Source organism: Panthera uncia, assembly GCF_023721935.1.
Source record: "Panthera uncia isolate 11264 chromosome A3 unlocalized genomic scaffold, Puncia_PCG_1.0 HiC_scaffold_11, whole genome shotgun sequence".
NCBI classification, from domain to species: Eukaryota; Metazoa; Chordata; class Mammalia; order Carnivora; family Felidae; genus Panthera; species Panthera uncia.
In genome coordinates, this window is record NW_026057578.1 from 87,869,859 (window position 1) to 87,886,879 (window position 17,021).

A 17,021-nucleotide genomic window follows, 5' to 3' on the forward strand; every position below is an offset into this window, starting at 1 on the left:
TCTACCCTACATCCTGTTCCAACCTGGATGTTCCATCAGACGATTCTCCTAAAACAGCTTTAATCATATTTAATATTCTCCTGTAAAAAGATTGGCATCTAAATGCAAAGTGTATCCTGGATTGGATCCTGGGATAGAAGAAGGACATTAGCAGAAAAAACAGTGGAATCCAAATCAAGCCTGGAGTTTAGTAAATAATAATATACCAGTATCAGCTTCTTAGTTTTGACAAATGTAGCATACAATGCAAGATGTTACTAGCATCAGGGGAGATAGGAAACTTTCTGTACTATCTTTGCAACTTTCCTGTAAATCTAAAATTATTCCTGGGCCCCTGGCTGGCTCAATCAGTAGAGCCTGTGGCTCTCGATCTTGGGGTGGTGAGTTCCAGCCCCACACTGGGTGTGAAGCTTACTTAAAAAAAAAAAAAAAAAAAAAAAAAATATATATATATATATATATATGTATATATATATATATAATTACTCTAAAGTTGGGGCACATGACTGGCTCAGTCAGTACAGCATGACTCTTGATCTCTGGGTTATGAGTTCAAGCGCCACATTGGGCATTTAGCTTACTTAATAATTATTCCAAGGGGCGCCTGGGGCTCAGTCGGTTAAGCGTCCGACTTTGGTCACTTTTGAGGTCATGATCTCATGGTTCGTGGGTTCAAGGCCTGCATCAGGCTCTGCACTGGATCCTCTTGGATCCAGTGGAGGCTCTGCACTGGATCCTTGTGGAGCCTGCTTGGATTCTCCGTCTCCCTCTCTCTCTGCCCTTCCCCTGCTCGCACTCTCCCTCTCTCTCTCAAAAGTAAATAAACATTTAAAAATAAATAAATAATAAATAATTGTTCCAAAATAAAAGTTCATTTAAAAAATGTTGGTGCCTCTTACAAGGTGATGACCAGGCTACTTGACTGGGTTTTGGGGGTTCTCCAACCTTATCTTCCCCTTCTTTCACCCTGTGAAAGAATCCTCTGTTTGGCTGAATGGTTTTTACTCACTGTCCTCCAGACAAAGTCTGTGCTCCCCTCTCCCCTGCATTTGCCCTAGCCATGTACCCTGCTGGACTGATCACCTGCCAAGGAATTGTCACAGTCCTTAACTGCAAACAGATGCAAGCTAGTGTGAACCTACTGAAGCTCAAGCTTCAGGCCTGTCATTTGCAAGGTCCCAGAGTGTGCACCATGGCTGTTAGGAGAAAGTGATCCCCCTGTAACCGCCTCTGCCACACAAAAATCCTCACAGCCCTGAGACTCTGGGAGGTGTATCGTAGTTGTAGTCTCGGCCACATGTCCTTGACATGCCAGGTAGCTGCAAGGGAGTCAGATAGTATCTGACTTTTCATCTTCACTGTGTGAGGCCAGCTCTACCTCCAACCACAGTGGGAAAGTCCCCAAACACAGGAAGGGGATTCATTCACTGGTTCTTCACAAAGTGGCAGATGTTCACTACAGGTGCTGTTTTAGAGCCAAAGCTTCCACGAGGCACAGCAGGCTCAGGTGACACTTGGGAAATCAGCTTGGTTTGGCCTGGAGGCTGCCTGGTACAGACTGTGCTCCTGCATCTGACTCACTAGACCAGGGTCGAGGGGACTTCATCTCCCAAGGGCACTTGACCTAAAACCTTTACAATAAAAAGGGCCCATGTACATGTCTTTAGCAATGGAAAAGGGTCGTACAGGGGAGGTGACAGCCACCTGAAGCTGGGGGGTGTTCCCCAAGGCAAGAGAGCACTGTCGTGGGAGAAGGTCTGTGTGCTCTGTACCCATGGTGGCACCATCACTCCTCCGGCCACTGCAGCTAGAAAACTGGGAGCGTCAGACTCCTCCCTCTCACTCACCCCCAACATCCAGGCAATCATCTGGGGCTAGCTACTGCCCCCTAATATTTCTCAGGTCCGTCTCATCAGCAGGCATCTTCTTCAGGAAGCCCTTGCTGACCTCCTACCTGGCTGGGAGGGGGAAGGTCAGGGGTCCGGCCTTTGTGCTCCTGTTGAGCACAAAGCTCATTAACTTTGCATGTATCTTATGGTTGCCCTTGCCACATAGCATTAAAATGGTCTATTTCCTCATCTCTTTGTTCAAGCACAGAATGCGCCTATCCCTCTTTGTACCTCCAGTGCCTGGCACACAGGAATGCACAACTCGATAAACATTAGACAGATGGAAAGAAGGAAGAAGGGGAGAAGACAAGAAGTAGGCTGAGCTTGAGAAGGGCCCCTTGGACTAAGCAATGAAATGTCCCCCACACTCTTACCCCTTAATGCTGCCTGCAGCATGCTTGCCCCAGCCAGACTCAGAGCTGCCTCGCTGGTGTGAAGGGTACAAGTAGAAGACAGGCAGTGAGCCCTCTGAGCTTGCTCTCAGACTCCCCTGTGCCAGGTGATCCTGGGGACACTGGGGACCATGCAGGGCCTCATTAGGAGGGACCTGCGGAAGACAAAAGAGGCCTCAGGCCCTGGGTGGGTTAATCAGCAGCATTAGCCCCATACTGCCCTCCTCAGACTTCTACATGAGAAAGGTATAAACCTAAGTCACTGCTGTTTGGGGTTTTACCATTGTATACAGCTGAACTAATAATCCTGTGGCTCTAAGCTTGCTGGAACATTCTCTCTTGCCTCCTTCGGGGCCCTGCTTGCAAGGCAGGTGTGTGTCAGGAGGCTTGCAATTGGAAGCCCCAGAGAATGTTACCTGGCACTGGTGGCCCCTGCAGCGGATAGATGGTTCCTGGGTCCCCAGTGCCAGCACATGCAAGGAATGAGGAAATGGGGTGGGCAAGTCGTCCGGCCTCTCTACTCCTTGGGTTCCTTGCTCTGAAAACAAGAAAGGTGATCTCCAAGGTTCGTATAGCCTCAAGTTCAAAATATTTGTCTTATGAATGAAAAAGTAGCACGGAAGAGATGGGGGGTTTAGGTGTAGGCATTATACCTGGGCTCCAATCCTGGCTCGGCCACTAACCAGCCGTGCATCTTGGACAAGTTCCTGCACCTCTCTAAGCCTCTGTTTTCCTGAAGTCTGAAAGTGAAACTATCTTTGCGCCTGCTTTGCAGGGGTGTTTCAGGATAAGAAATACTGTAGACAAACGTCTGGGCACAGAGCGGCCACTCGGTAAGTGGGGCTGCTAGGTCTTTGTGGGTGGAAAGTCCTTCAGAGAGTCTAGCTGAGCTGAGCCCTGGGTGGTGAGGTGAGGAACATGATGGCAGGCAGGTAAGCAACATGGGCAAAGGAAGGGATAGGCATAATGTGATGGTAAAGAGTGGGTACAGTGTGGTCCCAAACGGGGAGAGACGACGCTTCCTTTCAAGTGTGACGCAAGACAGTCTACAACAGGTGCCACTTCCAGCAAAGGGAACTGCATGGGTCACATGGCATATGAGCTGGGCACTACACGAAAGCAGGATTTGTAGAGCAGAAGCTGGAAGACAGTGGAGTTAACACCATGGACCAAGGCAGAGAGCTGAGAGCGTGTCCTGTGTGTTCCGGGGGTGGGGAGGGCAACAGTGGATGAGGAATGCTCAAATGCTTTAAACGGAGCACTTGGGCCCCTCTTCTCTGCAGGACAACGACAAGACAGGCCAGCGAACCTCCACTGCTCACGCTGTCTCCTACCTGCTTCCTCTCAGCACCTCTGCGTAGGCTGTGTCTGTGAGGCCAGAGCCAGAAGGCCTGGGTCTGGAAGGAGCCTCTGCGGTCCCCTGGGAGACCTGCAAAGGGGCTGGTACAGCACTTGTGTTCAGAAGGTGAAAGACTTGGAGAGCAGGCAAGCAGGCATTCACTGCAGCTTCCTTCCCGCCTGGCGGCTGGCTGCGTGCCCTGAACTTGACCTCAGATGACCTGTGTGTTCCCTTCCTGGAAACGGTTCCATTGCCAGAAGCAGTTGAGCTTTGGCTTTGGCTTTCTTTCTCCTTCAGAGCAGGGACTCTGGCTTAGCTGAGATTGGCTCTGCTACTGTAAAAGTCCCCCCATTAGCTGAGCAGGACCTTGCTTTCTTGTCCATCACCTTCCACGGGGGTGGCTGCTGCTCTCCACCTGTCCTCTTACCCCTTGTCAGCCTTCAGGTTCTCAGTTTAGCTTTGGCGACTTTTAAGAGTGGAGATAACTGCATAGATAAGGTGACTTTAAGAGTGCAAGATCACTGCAAAGATAAGGACATAAAGACCAAGTGGGGGAAGTGTGAAATGTTCTCCCCAGGCTGCTCAGCTAGTTAGCTGTGGAGCTGGGACAGCCCAGGAGTTCAAACTCTCAGACGATGCTCTCTTTCTGGGCTATGAGTTGCCTAACTCCACACTCCTCAAATTCATTAAAGCCGGAGGTGTGGACCTTCGCTAATGTGCAAGTCTGGATTAATGTCAGTGTCTTGAAATCCTCGTGTGAAAACGTGAATTTTGTTTCAGGCATTGTCCTTGGTAACTACCAAATACCATGCTTGGTTGTTTTGTGGATTGGGCTGGCATGAAAAATAATTCCAAAAATGCTTGAATTTGCCCAGTGTCGCTGATTAGTGTTGCCTTAGGAAAGGAAATCCAGTATTAGCCCCAACAAGGGGAAGAAACTGCAACATTTTCTCTCTAGTCAAATGCATAAGGTATATACATAGCATACTTACCAAAGAAAGGGACTAATTTCTAATCAGCATACAGGCTAGAATGTTATTAATCCCATATAGGTTGCTTTGGTCCAAAGCCTTCACACTTACCTTTGGAGCCAGTTTATGGGTCCCAGTAGAGAGCCAAGCTCTGTTTACCGTTCAACAGCAATATGTTGAACATCTGGGTCCCAGGCACTGGGCAGGGTGCTGGGAATACACTGGGTAGCAAATAGGCACACGTGTACTTTAAGAGTGACCTCTTCACTTAAAGAAATGTCTTCTCTAGGTTTGAATGCCATCTTAATCATCAGGTTTGGTTCTGAAAGATATTTTTGACTGCTTTCTAAAATTAAGCTCCTCTCCAAAGGATAGAGAATGAATTCACTGATTGAAACTACCCAGAAGAAAAATGTAGCTTAGACAAAGGCAATCTCAAAAGAGGAATTCCCAAGACATTTTAAGCAATGGCCACGCAACCTCCCAAGGAGACGGTTAAATAAGAAACATGTATTGGGAAGCGGTATTTATTTAAAATGCAAAGGCACATTTTCATGAGAACAAGGTTTTGGCTTCTGGAAGCCAGCCACCTCTCAAAGCAAGATGACCAAATGGTCTGAACCACCTCAGATCTATTGGTTGCTGTCTACTGGCCATGAGCCCTTAGGCTAAGACTGTCCCGGGCATCCACATCTGACAGCACCTGCCTGCGGAATCTCCAAATCAAGGCAAATTACAAGACTGACAGAGCTTAGAAACAAACCCGCTTATTTACACGGGTTCCCCTGTTGCCGAGGATATTTCATTGATCAAAGATAAGTGTTATCATTTGAGTTTCCAGGTTCTCGCAAAGAGCTCATTCTATATGTTTTCTATTTTATACAGACCTTTCTCATTTACCCTCTCCCTCGAGGCCATACCCCGACTCTTGTGGTAGGCATTAAAAATTCCCACTGTATGGACAGACAAACTAAGGTTTGGTTAAATGGCTTGCCAAAAGCCTACAGCTACAGCGGGCCACTGATGGGGCTTGAGACCGGGTCTTGCAGTTCCTCCTCCATCAGACACAGAGTTTAGACTCCTGCAGAAACGTGTGATGGCTTGTGCAAGCAGTGGTTCCCAGCCTGGCCAAACATTAGACCTCGCCCAGGTGTGGCTAGATGTTGCCAAGGACATGAGGCTTGGAGTCCCCACCCAGCTCCATTCGAGGAGAATCTCTGGGTGTGGGGCCTGGGCACCAGTATTCCTGGAGTTCTCCAGGTGGCTGCAATGGGCAAAACTGAAATCATTCTGTTAGTAAGCCGGATCTGCTTCCTTCTTTCTCAAGGACCCGCTTTCCAGTTGTCTTTTTTTCAATAATAATGTTCTATTTCTCAAGTGTAGGAATAATACTTATTTGTAGAAATTTTAGAAGAAAGGTAGGGCGAAGAAAAAAATCGCCAAGAGATCCATTGTTAATATTTTGATGTATTCTCCTCTAATCTTTGTACATATCTACTTACAAATTTTGGTAATATATACTAATATTTTCTTTTGATTGCATATGGTAAATAGTTTCCAATGTTGCCAAATAGTTTTCAAAAACACTATTTTAATGTGAAAGCAGACAAGATTTTTAAATATACTGTCCCCAACATTAATAGTGATTAACATTGGACTAAATAAATAAACACTTAAGAAAATAAAATAAAATCAGTAAAATCATTATAATGGCTGCATGATAATTTAATGGGCTCACCTCCTATAAATCAATCAATCTTTAATATAGGACACTTAGATTGTTTCTAGTTTTCTGTTGTTATAAGTAAGTCTTCTATGAAGATCCTTGTACCTACATTTCTGTGCACCACTTTCTTAGAAGTGAAATTAATGAGCTGGAGGGTATAAACCTTATGAAGTTTGTTGATAAACATTGCTGAATTGCTTCCCAAAAGGGTACATGAATTGCTGGTCCCCTCGGTGTAAAGAGAATTGGGAAAGAGAATTGTTACAGTCTTTGCAAAATTAAGTATTTTCATTCTGTGATCCGTCAGTTTGCTATGATTATTAATGAGGCTGGACTTTTTATATCTTTATTGGTCATTTGTATTTCTTCTTTTGTGAATGTTCATGTCCTTTGCCTTCCCCTGCCTTTTGGGTGTTTATCTTTTTTCTCACATATGAAGCATACTAAGTATATAACACTTTTCCATTCATTTGTTTTGTAAATGTTTTCCCTAAATTTATCATTTAATTTGGGTTGTTGACATACACAAGAGCTTATTGATTTTATGCTCAGAAATACCTTTAGACTGTTTGATCAGGTAAATAGTTACCAACAGTTTCTTCTACAAGTCTCAATGAATAAAAGCCTGCTTACATAGGAGCAGTTTTTCTGGTTAAGCAGGATTTTATTGGTCTGGACTAAGAAAACCAGTCCATCTCCTACAGGAACCTGACTTGAAATGATCAAAACTATAATATTTTTTAGTTTACATTCTTTGAACTACCCCACTGGATACATGATAATGTAAAAAACATGTTGGTTGTTCCCATCTTTGTAGGGCAAAACATTTAAATTTTTTTAATGTTTATTTATTTGAGAGAGACAGAGAGAGCCAGAGACAGAGCACAAGCAGGGGAGGGGTAGAGAGAAAGGGAGACACAGAATCTGAAGCAGGCTCCAGGATCTGAGCTGTTGGCACAGAGCCGGACGTGGGGGTCGAACCCGCAAACTGCGAGATCATGACCTGTAGTTGGAGGTTTAACCTACTGAGCCACCCAGGTGCCTCAGTAGGTCAAAATATTTAAAAGCAAACAGTATGCATAGCCTCTTGCAAAAGACTGCCCCACCCACAAATTAACAAAGTCTGCTTTCTCTCTGATTTCAGAAATAGGGTAGGTTTTAGGAGGGTACCACTGGGCCCTAGGTGGAGACTTTCTTTCAACCCAAGCCTCTCCTAGTCTCCCGCCTTGGGGACAGACAGACTCTAAACCTGAGCAGGGTTGCTCTGGAATGTAGTATCTGGTAGATACTTACACTAAAAAATTTTATGTTGCTTCTCTGACCTTCAGACTTAACTTGGATGCCCTGTATTTTTGTTTGCTAAATCTGACATCCCTGATACTGAGGTTTCCTTTCAGTGGTGATGTTGGGGTCTGCGTCCCAGGCGTGCCCACAGGAAGCAGTACACAGACGTCGCACAACTGGTAGATCACATAAAGGTGTTTACCTGCCTCCCTCCAAAGAGGCTCTCATGGCCAAGGGGCAGCCTCTTCCCTGGGCCCCAGGGATACTTTCTAAGAAACCCACTGCATTGACTTTTCTATAGCAATCAGCAGGTACTTAGAAACCTAAGCTCTTCACCCAGGCCTTGTGGGCTGCTCCCAGGCTTCCTGCACGTCATGGTTCCTCTTCCTCCTTTTTCTAGCAGCTGTGAGGTTCTTCTTGGGCTGGTGGATCCAGGCAGGCCCAGGTAAGTGCCCATCATTGCCTCACTCAGGTGTCCTTAGCCCACTACACGTTTTTGTTTGAGTGGCCAATCTGTTCCCTGTGGCCTCTTTCTGCCTTGACACCTATTTTCTGTCTTGCGGACTCTTGCTTCACTATAAATAATTAGATTGCTTTCCAAAAGTCGGATGCTCAAATTCATGTTTTATTGTGGTTTGAAGTGGCCAAATGACAGGTGGATGTGGGTCATGGCCTAGTCATGCCTCCATTAGGACAACCCTAAAGAATGGCAAGAAGAGGGAGGCATCAGCTCATACCCCCTCCCTGGCTTAGCAGATAAATAGTACAGTGTTGGCAATCCAGAATACTTCCCCGGGAACAGTGCCAGAGTGACCTCGAGTGACTCAGTCCGTTAGTGCAGGTGTTCCCAAGATCGCCTCTCCCGCTCCATGGGGCACGGCTGCGTCCTTTTTACCTCTGGCCCATTTATCTCCAAAGGCTTCTAACGCAGAGCTTCTCAATTTTGAGGGTGCCTAGGAATCACCTGGAAGTCTTGTTAGAGCGCAGACACTGAATGAGCAGCTCTGGGGCCTACTGAGAGTCTGCCCTCTTGACAAACTCATCGCACCGCTGCTGTAGGTCCACGGATCACACTTTGGCAAGCGTCTGAAGCTTTTCCTGATTGGCTGCAGGATGGCCCAGGCGCCTGGTCTTTTCAATTCCAGGGCTTTGGCGAAACCGCCAGGCCCAGGAGGTCGGAATCCAGGGCAATGTGATCCACGTCTGTGAGAAAGGCAACCGCAGGGAGAGGGCAAGGAGGTAAGCGGGAGTGAGAGCCGGGGAGCCGCGGGAAGCCTGAGAGAGGGGACAAGTTCTGGACAGTTTAGAGTGGAGGTGGCAGGCCCTAGGGCTGCTTGAATATGTAGGGAAGGAGGTGTTTGGAGAGCTGTCATCTCCAGCTGGGGAGGCTGAGGAAGGTCTCCTGCTCCGTGCCAAGCCGGGTGCCTGGGCACCTACACATCATTGCCTCCATTCTCTTAGGTAATGCATAATATCCTTACTGATTATTGTATAAATTTTAACTTTGGTTGCCATGGCTATTTATAGTTAAAATATTGTAAGACCCTTTCCCTGTGAAGGGGGCAGAGGAATCAGGGGATGGGATGGCTTAGAAGGAGGAGACCATCTGAGCGTCTGCTACATACAAGGTCCGAGATAGGACATTGCCACAGTGTGGCTCATTTGATGCTCTGCAAAGGAACCTGCAAAGGAGCTAGCATAAGTCCCATTTTTACAGATGAGAAGGAGGCTGGGTGAGGGAAATCACCTTGCCCACAGTCACAAACCAGAACCTAGAGGAGTGGAAATGGAGCCCAGGCACCCGGAGGGAACATCTCAGTGTTTGGGGAAAGGGAAGGTTTTGTGTGTGTGTGTGGGGGGGGGTGCACAATGGCCAAGTGGAATGATGGGGGCTCTGAGGCTTGGTCCCCTTGCACTGCACAGTTCCCGCAAATGGGGCTTGACCCTCACCCACAAAGGATATGGGGAAGGGGGAGCCTCGATAAGGAAAGGGGTGATCTCCAGTTCAGGTCTCAGGACAGCGAGCAGGCTCCTGTCCAGCAGAGATGGAATGGGAACAATATGTGGAAACAAGATAATGGGACAAACAGGGTGATGATGAAGAAACCTTTTAGGGATGCTCAGCTCTTTTTAGGAAGCCTCTGCATCACTCTGGCTGGATTCTTAAGATTTGTAGCTCAGGAATTTCATGATTTTTATACTGCACATATTTTCTGTGGTCTCATCTCCCCAACTCTACATGGTTTTGTTTGTTTGTTTTTGTTTTTTACTAAGTCCTTTTAAAAAGGCTGCCCTTGTTGGAGGATTTGATGTTTAAGTTTAACCAGGAGGTAGATAATAAGATCTTGGTCCAGCCAATTTCCCCCACCCCTGAACCTCAAGTCCCCATATATATGCTGCTTCTTGGGTCTCTGGGCATGTCCCACATGTGCCTCAAATGGACATGTCCTTGCTGACTTCATTCAGCCACCCGCTCTTCCTCTGGGCCCCTTGGTGCTACCATCCACCCTGTTGCTCTTCCAGAAACCTCCTCTGTGTGCCCTCATATAATTGATCCCTATCCTGTTGACGTGAGTCACTAAATCTGTCTCCAATACATCTCTGCATCCCCAGCCCACAACCCTAATGGAGACCACCATGATTTTTTTTCTCACCTGGGTTTCTGCAACAGCCTTCCAGCTGGTTTCTCTGCCTCCATGCTGAGACTCTAATACATCCCCCATACCGCAGCCAGCACTGAGCAAGATGTGGTCCCTGTCCACAGCACAGTAGATGGGACAAATCTACTAAATCTACTAATGATGTGATTGGCAGGTTCAGTCTTGAGAGACCATCAAAGGCTTCCTGGGGTGTCACCCGAGTTTAGCCAGGAAGGATGAGTGGGAGTGAAATGGCAAGAAGGCAGGAAATGCTTCTGCCGAAGCTGTGGTGTTTCAGAACTTTCCTTTAGCTGTCAGGCCCCTGGTGACACATATACCCCAAGTCCTTTCCTCTGCTGGATTCTGTCTCAATTTACAAATTAATGTCTACTGAGTTTGCCCCACTGCCACTCATCCCTTCCACCAGGCTTCCCTCGGGTCAGATTTCTTCCACCCTGGTCTAAATTTCTGAATCTAGTTCTCTAGTGGGAGGAATGACAACCAATCGACTGGGAATTTCAAGTATATGTCCCCAGGAGGCAGAAGCCTCCATGCCTGCCCTCATGAAATGGACAGAACTGATCGCATTTACACCTACCTTAGAGACCCCACATCCCCGTCACATGCACACACTATTCCCTGTGTGTTAGTTATGAGTGCTGCTAACCAAGTACTTTTGCTTCTGCTTCCAGGCACATGGCAGCATTGTACCTACTGCACTTCCCCAACCCCTCATGACTTGCTTTGGCCCGTGAAATGAATGCAGAAGTGGCTTGTATTACTTCCAGATGAACACTTGGAGAATTAGTGCTTGATTTGCCCCGTCCTCGCTTCCTGCCTTCAGGGTCGAGGAGGCAGCATGTCCAGTTCCAGCTGCCTGCGTCCCTGGGTGGCTGTGGGAAACAGAGCTCCTCTTGACCCACAATGGACACATTTCATGATCGAGGAATAAACTTTTATGTCAAACCACTGTGATCTGGGGATTATTTGTTATTACATCAAAGCCAAACTGACCCTGACTGATACATCCCATCAAATCAAGGTCTGGGTCGGGGAGCACCGAGGTCTTTATCCCTGTTGGGTATTCAACAACCTGAGTCTCAGAGCCAAAGTTCCCACCCTTCTGCCCAGCCCCCTTAAGTTGGAAGATTTCCAGGTTATTTCATCTCTTTGCCATCATGATGAGGATCCATGCATTCTCCTTGCGAGTTATTTAGTCTATTTGATTCCACCTAAATTCAAAATGAAGTCACAGAAATAAAACGTGAAAGCATTTGCTGAGCTACTCAAAAACCTAGTCTAGATATCCTACACATGTCACACTGACCCATGCATGTCCAAAGCAATCCAGTAATGCATCTCCCTTTCCCCAAGAGCAAAATGCCAGCGTCTGCCCCATATCAGCCCTGGCACTGGTAGGCTAATTTCAGAGGCCCTCGATCGTAGGCCCAGTTCTGCCACTTAGTAGTGAATGACCTTGGACAAATTACCTCTCTGAGTCCCAGTTCCCTTATCTGTAAAATGGTGATAATAATAATAAAAGCTGTGTCACAGAAAGAAAAGGAAAGTAACATTTGCATTTGGCGTGTTAGCCACTCTGCCGACAGAACCATAATGTACGTGAAAGTGCTTTGAAAAGGGAAAGCTCTATGCAAACATTAGCTGATAATATTTTTAACCAATACATGACCAAAGAAGAAACACATCCCAAAGCAAATAAACTTCCTTTAATCTTCAAAACCAAGCCCAGGCGTGGATGGACGTGGCTGTGTATTTACAGTTCTGCAAAAGGTTCCGCAGTACGAAGCTGCTTCTTCAAGTAGGGCAAATTGCTTATTAGCTAAAGAGAAGGAGCAGGATCAAACATCTCAGAGGAGGTTAGTCACATGCGATCATTTACAGGTTCGGCAAACGACCAACAAGCAGCGTTGATTCCACCAAGTGACTTCCAGAAGAACTACGCGGGCACTTCCAACTCAACTTCCTGTGCTCGTTGCCCGCCCGCTCGTGCTGAATCGACCGCAGTTCCTCAGTGGAGCTGGAAGTCCTTATTTCCCAGCCCCACCTCCATCCCCAAAGGGAAACGCCCCCTGCCAACCTCGCAGTGCTGGCCGTCCACTGGGCTTGTTTCCTTCGCGACGGGATTTCCCTTTCTAACCCTTGGGGCAGCTGCAGCAGCCAGGTCCTGACCTCACCGGAGCAGTGGCCTAAAAAGGCTCAGTCTTCGGTCGCTGCGGGTGGGGCCCGCCACGCTGCTTAATAAAAAGAAGCCTCTCTCGCTCTACCTCCTCTAAGCGCCTCGGGCCTGATCCTGGCCGCCGCCTGGGCGCTGAACTTGCTTCTCAACCGCTTCTACTAGTCCAGTGCTTCCCAAACTTGAGCGTGCATCACCCCAAGGGCTTGTTACAACAGAGCGCCGGCCCCACCTCCAGAGTTTCTGCTAGAGTAGGTTTGGGGTGGGGCCCCAGAGCTTGCATTTCTAACAAGTTCCCAGGTGTTGGTGATACTGCATCTGGGGACCACAGTTAGCCAACCACTGCCTCTAGCTCAATGCTTCTGCCAGAGAGAGAGGCGCCCGCTGGGCACCTCCGCCACCGTCCCAGCTGCTCTCCCGCCCTGCGTGCTGTGTGAGGAAGGAACAACCCCGGCAGCACAGGGGGCTGCAGACCCGACACGGCAGGCTGGAAAAAACCAAACCAAACAAAAACCCTGGAAGCCTGTGGGTCTTCGGTGTCACCGGGATGTCATTGATCAGGTTCTACTGACCTCATTTCTTCATTCAGCACATATTGATTGAATGCTAAGTCTAGGGTTACGAAGGTGAAAAGACAAGGTCCCAGCCCTCCAGGAGCTCATAGTAACAGGGAGGGAAATGTGCAAACAATTACAATGCTGATAAGATAACTGTTGTAAGGGGGGGGGGGGGCATCAAACTTCTGTGGGGAGTAGGTGGAGCTCTGGAATCTGAGGAGCTGGGAAAAGTTTCATGGAAGAAATGGCATTTATGCCCAGACCTGCAGGATGGGTGGGAATTTGGCAGGTAGAAGGAGTAGCTGGAACCCTGGGGGTGGGGGTGGGGGTGGGGGGAGTGGGAAGGGGTTTCCCCAGGCACAGGGAATGAGCAAACAGAGACTGTCCAAGTGCAGGGTTCCAGAGGGAGAAGCAGTCCGGAAAATGACTGGCAGGTGTTGGGCTGGGCCTGGTTTCCCTCCCACCTCTCTGGCTGCTCCTTCTCAGTCTCTTTTGCTGATCCCCTGTCAACTGCTCTTCCTCATGAGCTGGTGTTCCCTGGGGCTCTGTCCTGGCTGCCTTTTCCTCCCACTTTCCCTGTCCACTACCGATGAGCTCCTCCACACCTGAGGCCTCACTTACACTCTACTCAGCAATGGGGTTCACGTGTGTGTGTGTTTCCAGCCCAGGCCTCACCCCCTCAGCTCCAAGTGGATGGCTCCAGGTATCTTTCCTCCCATACTCTGTATTGGTGAATGGCGCCAGCATTCATCCAGTTAACTAAGCCAGAGGACTTTGTGAAACAACCCTCTCAGGTAGCTGGTGAAGAGTTATTTGGCACAGTAAATTGCTCAGAATACAGAAAGATGCCAGGCTCAAATTCTGAGTCTGCCATTTTTTTAAGTTTATTTATTTTAAGAGAAAGAGAGAGAGGGAGAGAGGGAGGGGCAGAGAGAGAGGGGAGAGAGAATCCCAAGCAGGCTCCGTGCTGTCAGTGCAGGTCCCAACTCGGGGCTCGATCTGGGGAGCCGTGAGACAAAATCAAGAGTCGGATGCCCAACCAACTGAGCCACCCAGACACCCCCGGAATCTACCATCTACTAGCTGAGTGACCTTGGGCAAGTTACTTAATCTCTGTTTCTTTATCTGTAAAATGAGTTTAATGATAATACCTAGTTCACAAGGTTGTTCTATGGATGAAACAATAACAGTTGTCATTTATTATTCCCTATGAAGAAACAAAAAAACTAACTGATCACAAGTAGTGCTGTCCAGAAAGCCCTAGGCCAAGTACTTTACTTGGATTGTCTCAGAAATGGTGAGTACCTTGTCCAAGGTCACTCTGCTAGCAAATGGCACAGCCAGGTCTGGAACCCAGAATTCTCTGTCCCTAAGCCACCTTCTTCAACCCAATTGTCACACAGTCTGTCTGGAGATTGTATAACAAATGGGGAAATGCTCATGTTATAACGTTAGTGAAAAGAGGGCAGAAAATTGTGTAATCAGTGTGCATACAACTGTTATAAAATTTAAAAAAGGAAACCGATCTACAAATAGAAAAGGCTAGAAAGAATTATAGAGAATGGTTAAACGTGGTTGTATTTTGGTGATGTCTGTCTTCTAATTCTCTGTATTTTCTACATTTTCTTTAATATATAGTTTTATTAAAACAAAATTACTTAAAACATTAAACATTCATTACAGTGACAATTGCAAACCCACAACCTGTTCTCATGTTTGATTGAAAATTACACTAAGTATCTCTTCTCAGTTCTAGACTTACTTCCCTGAACAGAAACTCTTTAGTCCTCTGTAACACGGGAGTAGGAAGTAGGTATTGCAGCCATATTCCCCACCCACCCACAACTGACAACCTGGCCACTGGAGCAGACTGTCAAAATAGGGCCTGGGAGGAGGAGGGAAGTTCCAGGCAGAACCCCGGCTTCTCCTACCGCCTAGGGCTTTCTGGACAGCGCTACTTGAGATCAGTTACTTTTTTTGTTTCTTCTAAATAGCCGGCCGAATGCTCTTTTTCCAGTTCTGGCTGAGTTGTTAGCTTCAGCCGGGCAGGGATGCCTGCCAGGTACCTGGCTCTGTGAGCACCGCCCAAACTGGTCAGGCCAGTCCGCCCCATGGCTGTTTCTGCCAGAACTTGCCCGCGCGCGCGAGTGTGTGTGTGTGTGTGTGTGTGTGTATGTTAGAGACCCACCCTTCTCTCCAGCAACCCAGGTAGGTGGAAGGCAGCTGCGGGCACCAGCCTGGCAGTCAGGCCAGATGGGTGGAGCTGAATTAATCTAACCTGGAATTTCAACTTGGCCTGCACAACAGGTGAGGGGAAAAAAAAAAAAAAAAAAAAAAAAGCAGCAGAGTGAACGGGCAGTTTGGCAACTTGGAAATATTCTTGTGCCTTGTCCCTTGTCCCCTGCCTGGAAAATAGCCCGGGGTGACTTCTCAAAGTGTCTGCACCGGGTAATGGGGCTTGGTTGCACCACGGCCCCCTTCATAGGCTCTCCGAGCCCCTCCTGAACGTTGTCCTCCTCCGTTACCCTCCGCGACGCGCCCGTTCCCCCTCCTCTGGGAGGCAGGGCGGGGGTATCGGATTAGTCTTTGTTTTCGACGCGAAAGAGCCGAGCGCGGCGCGGGGGAGGCTCGCGATGGCAGGGCCCTGGGGTCCGCCTGAGTACGGCGCTCGGCCGTGACCCCTGCGAGGGTGTCCCGTAGCCGGCCCGCAGCCTCTGCCCCCGGGTACCCTTTCCTTGCCGGCCAGGCTGACTCGGTACGCAAACGCGCGACGTTCCCCATTGTCCTGCCTCGGAATGAGCGAGCGGCAGCAGGGAGAGGGGGGTCAGTCAGGCCCGGAGCTCAGGGCCCCCGGGGGCTCCGGGGCCGTCCCAGACCTCTCGGGCCCGCAGGGAGCGGCAGGAAGTGGGGACACCGGGGCCGGCTCGTCCGAGGGCCTAGGCTAGGAGGTCCGCGTGCCCCACCCCGCGCGGCCCGCCTGGGCTGCAGAAGCGCGGGAGGGCGGGGGCCACTAGCCTGAAGGGGGCGGCAGGGTCCTGGGAGGGCCGACGCGGGGGTGGGGAGGTACTGCAGGTGCAAAGGCGCAGCGGCCGAGCCGGGCCCGGCCGCCACCCGCTCGCAGGCTGCTCGCTCCGTCCCCTCCCCCTCCGCGGGAACTCCCCCCTCGCGCAGCCCCCGGCCCGGTGGAGGGGGCGGCGGGGCCGGCGGGGCTCGGCGGGGCCGCACGTGCGCGCCCTCCCGGGCGGGGGAGTCCCCGGGCGAGCACGTGCCGCGGCGCGCGGGGGGCGGGGAGTCCCGCGGACGCCTTCATTGCTGCTGCTGCCGCCGCGGCCGCCGCTGCCTCTTCCTTCCTCCTGCGCCGTCCCCTCCTCGGCCCGGGCGGGGGGCTCCGCGCGCCCAGCTCGGCCCGGCCAGGCGCTCCGTGAGGCGGGCGCCCCAGGCGGCGGCGGCGGCCGCGACGGTGGTGGCGGCGGCAGCGCGGGCCGGGAAACTTTGCCCCTTTGTGCGCTCCGCCCCGGAGGCGGCGGGCAGGTCGGTGCAGTCGGTGCCTTTCCGGCTCCGGGGTGGGGGAGGGGAGGCGTGGGGGGCCCGGCCCGGGGGGGGGGGGTGGGGGCCTGGGGGGGGGGGCGGCCCGGGGGGCCGGGCGGGGGGGGCCGCTACTTTGTTGCGGGGGACGGGGCGGGGGTGCTACGGGTCACAGTGTAGCGGAGCCGGGCGGGGGCGGCGGGGCGGGGCGGGGGCTGCGGAGCCGCCAGAGCCGAGCGGCCGAGGCCCCAGAACAAAGGAGCCCGAGCGGCGGCGCGCGCGCGGCCCGGCCCGAGCTGGAGCGCGCCCCCCTCCCCGCGCCCCCTCGTCGGAGCGGGCCGCACTCCCCAGTCTGGCCGGCGGGCGGGGGGCGCGGCGGGGCGGCCGGCGCGGGCTACCCCGGGCGCGCCCCTGTCCAGGCCGCTTCCGTGCCGGGGGCGCTCGGGCAGCCCCGCCGAGTGAAGCTCTCAGCAAACTTTATTTTGAAAGCTCTGCTCCCTTGGGG

At 50.5% G+C, this 17,021-nt stretch overlaps 1 protein-coding gene and 1 long non-coding RNA gene across 2 annotated transcripts in view; both read left to right on the forward strand.

The window, feature by feature from the left end:
• Positions 1–486: 486 nt before the first annotated feature.
• Positions 487–11,236, forward strand: LOC125937117 (uncharacterized). Its single transcript, XR_007462258.1, has 3 exons — positions 487–8,046; positions 8,661–8,840; positions 10,933–11,236. It is a non-coding gene; the product is annotated as an uncharacterized LOC125937117 (long non-coding RNA).
• A 4,997-nt stretch (positions 11,237–16,233) lies between these two features.
• The window catches only part of TET3 (tet methylcytosine dioxygenase 3), a 104,176-nt gene continuing 103,388 nt past the window's right edge, over positions 16,234–17,021 (forward strand). The window contains exon 1 of the mRNA XM_049651727.1: positions 16,234–16,522. The gene's annotated coding sequence lies outside the window, so the exon portion shown is untranslated. The remainder of the gene's footprint in view (positions 16,523–17,021) is intronic.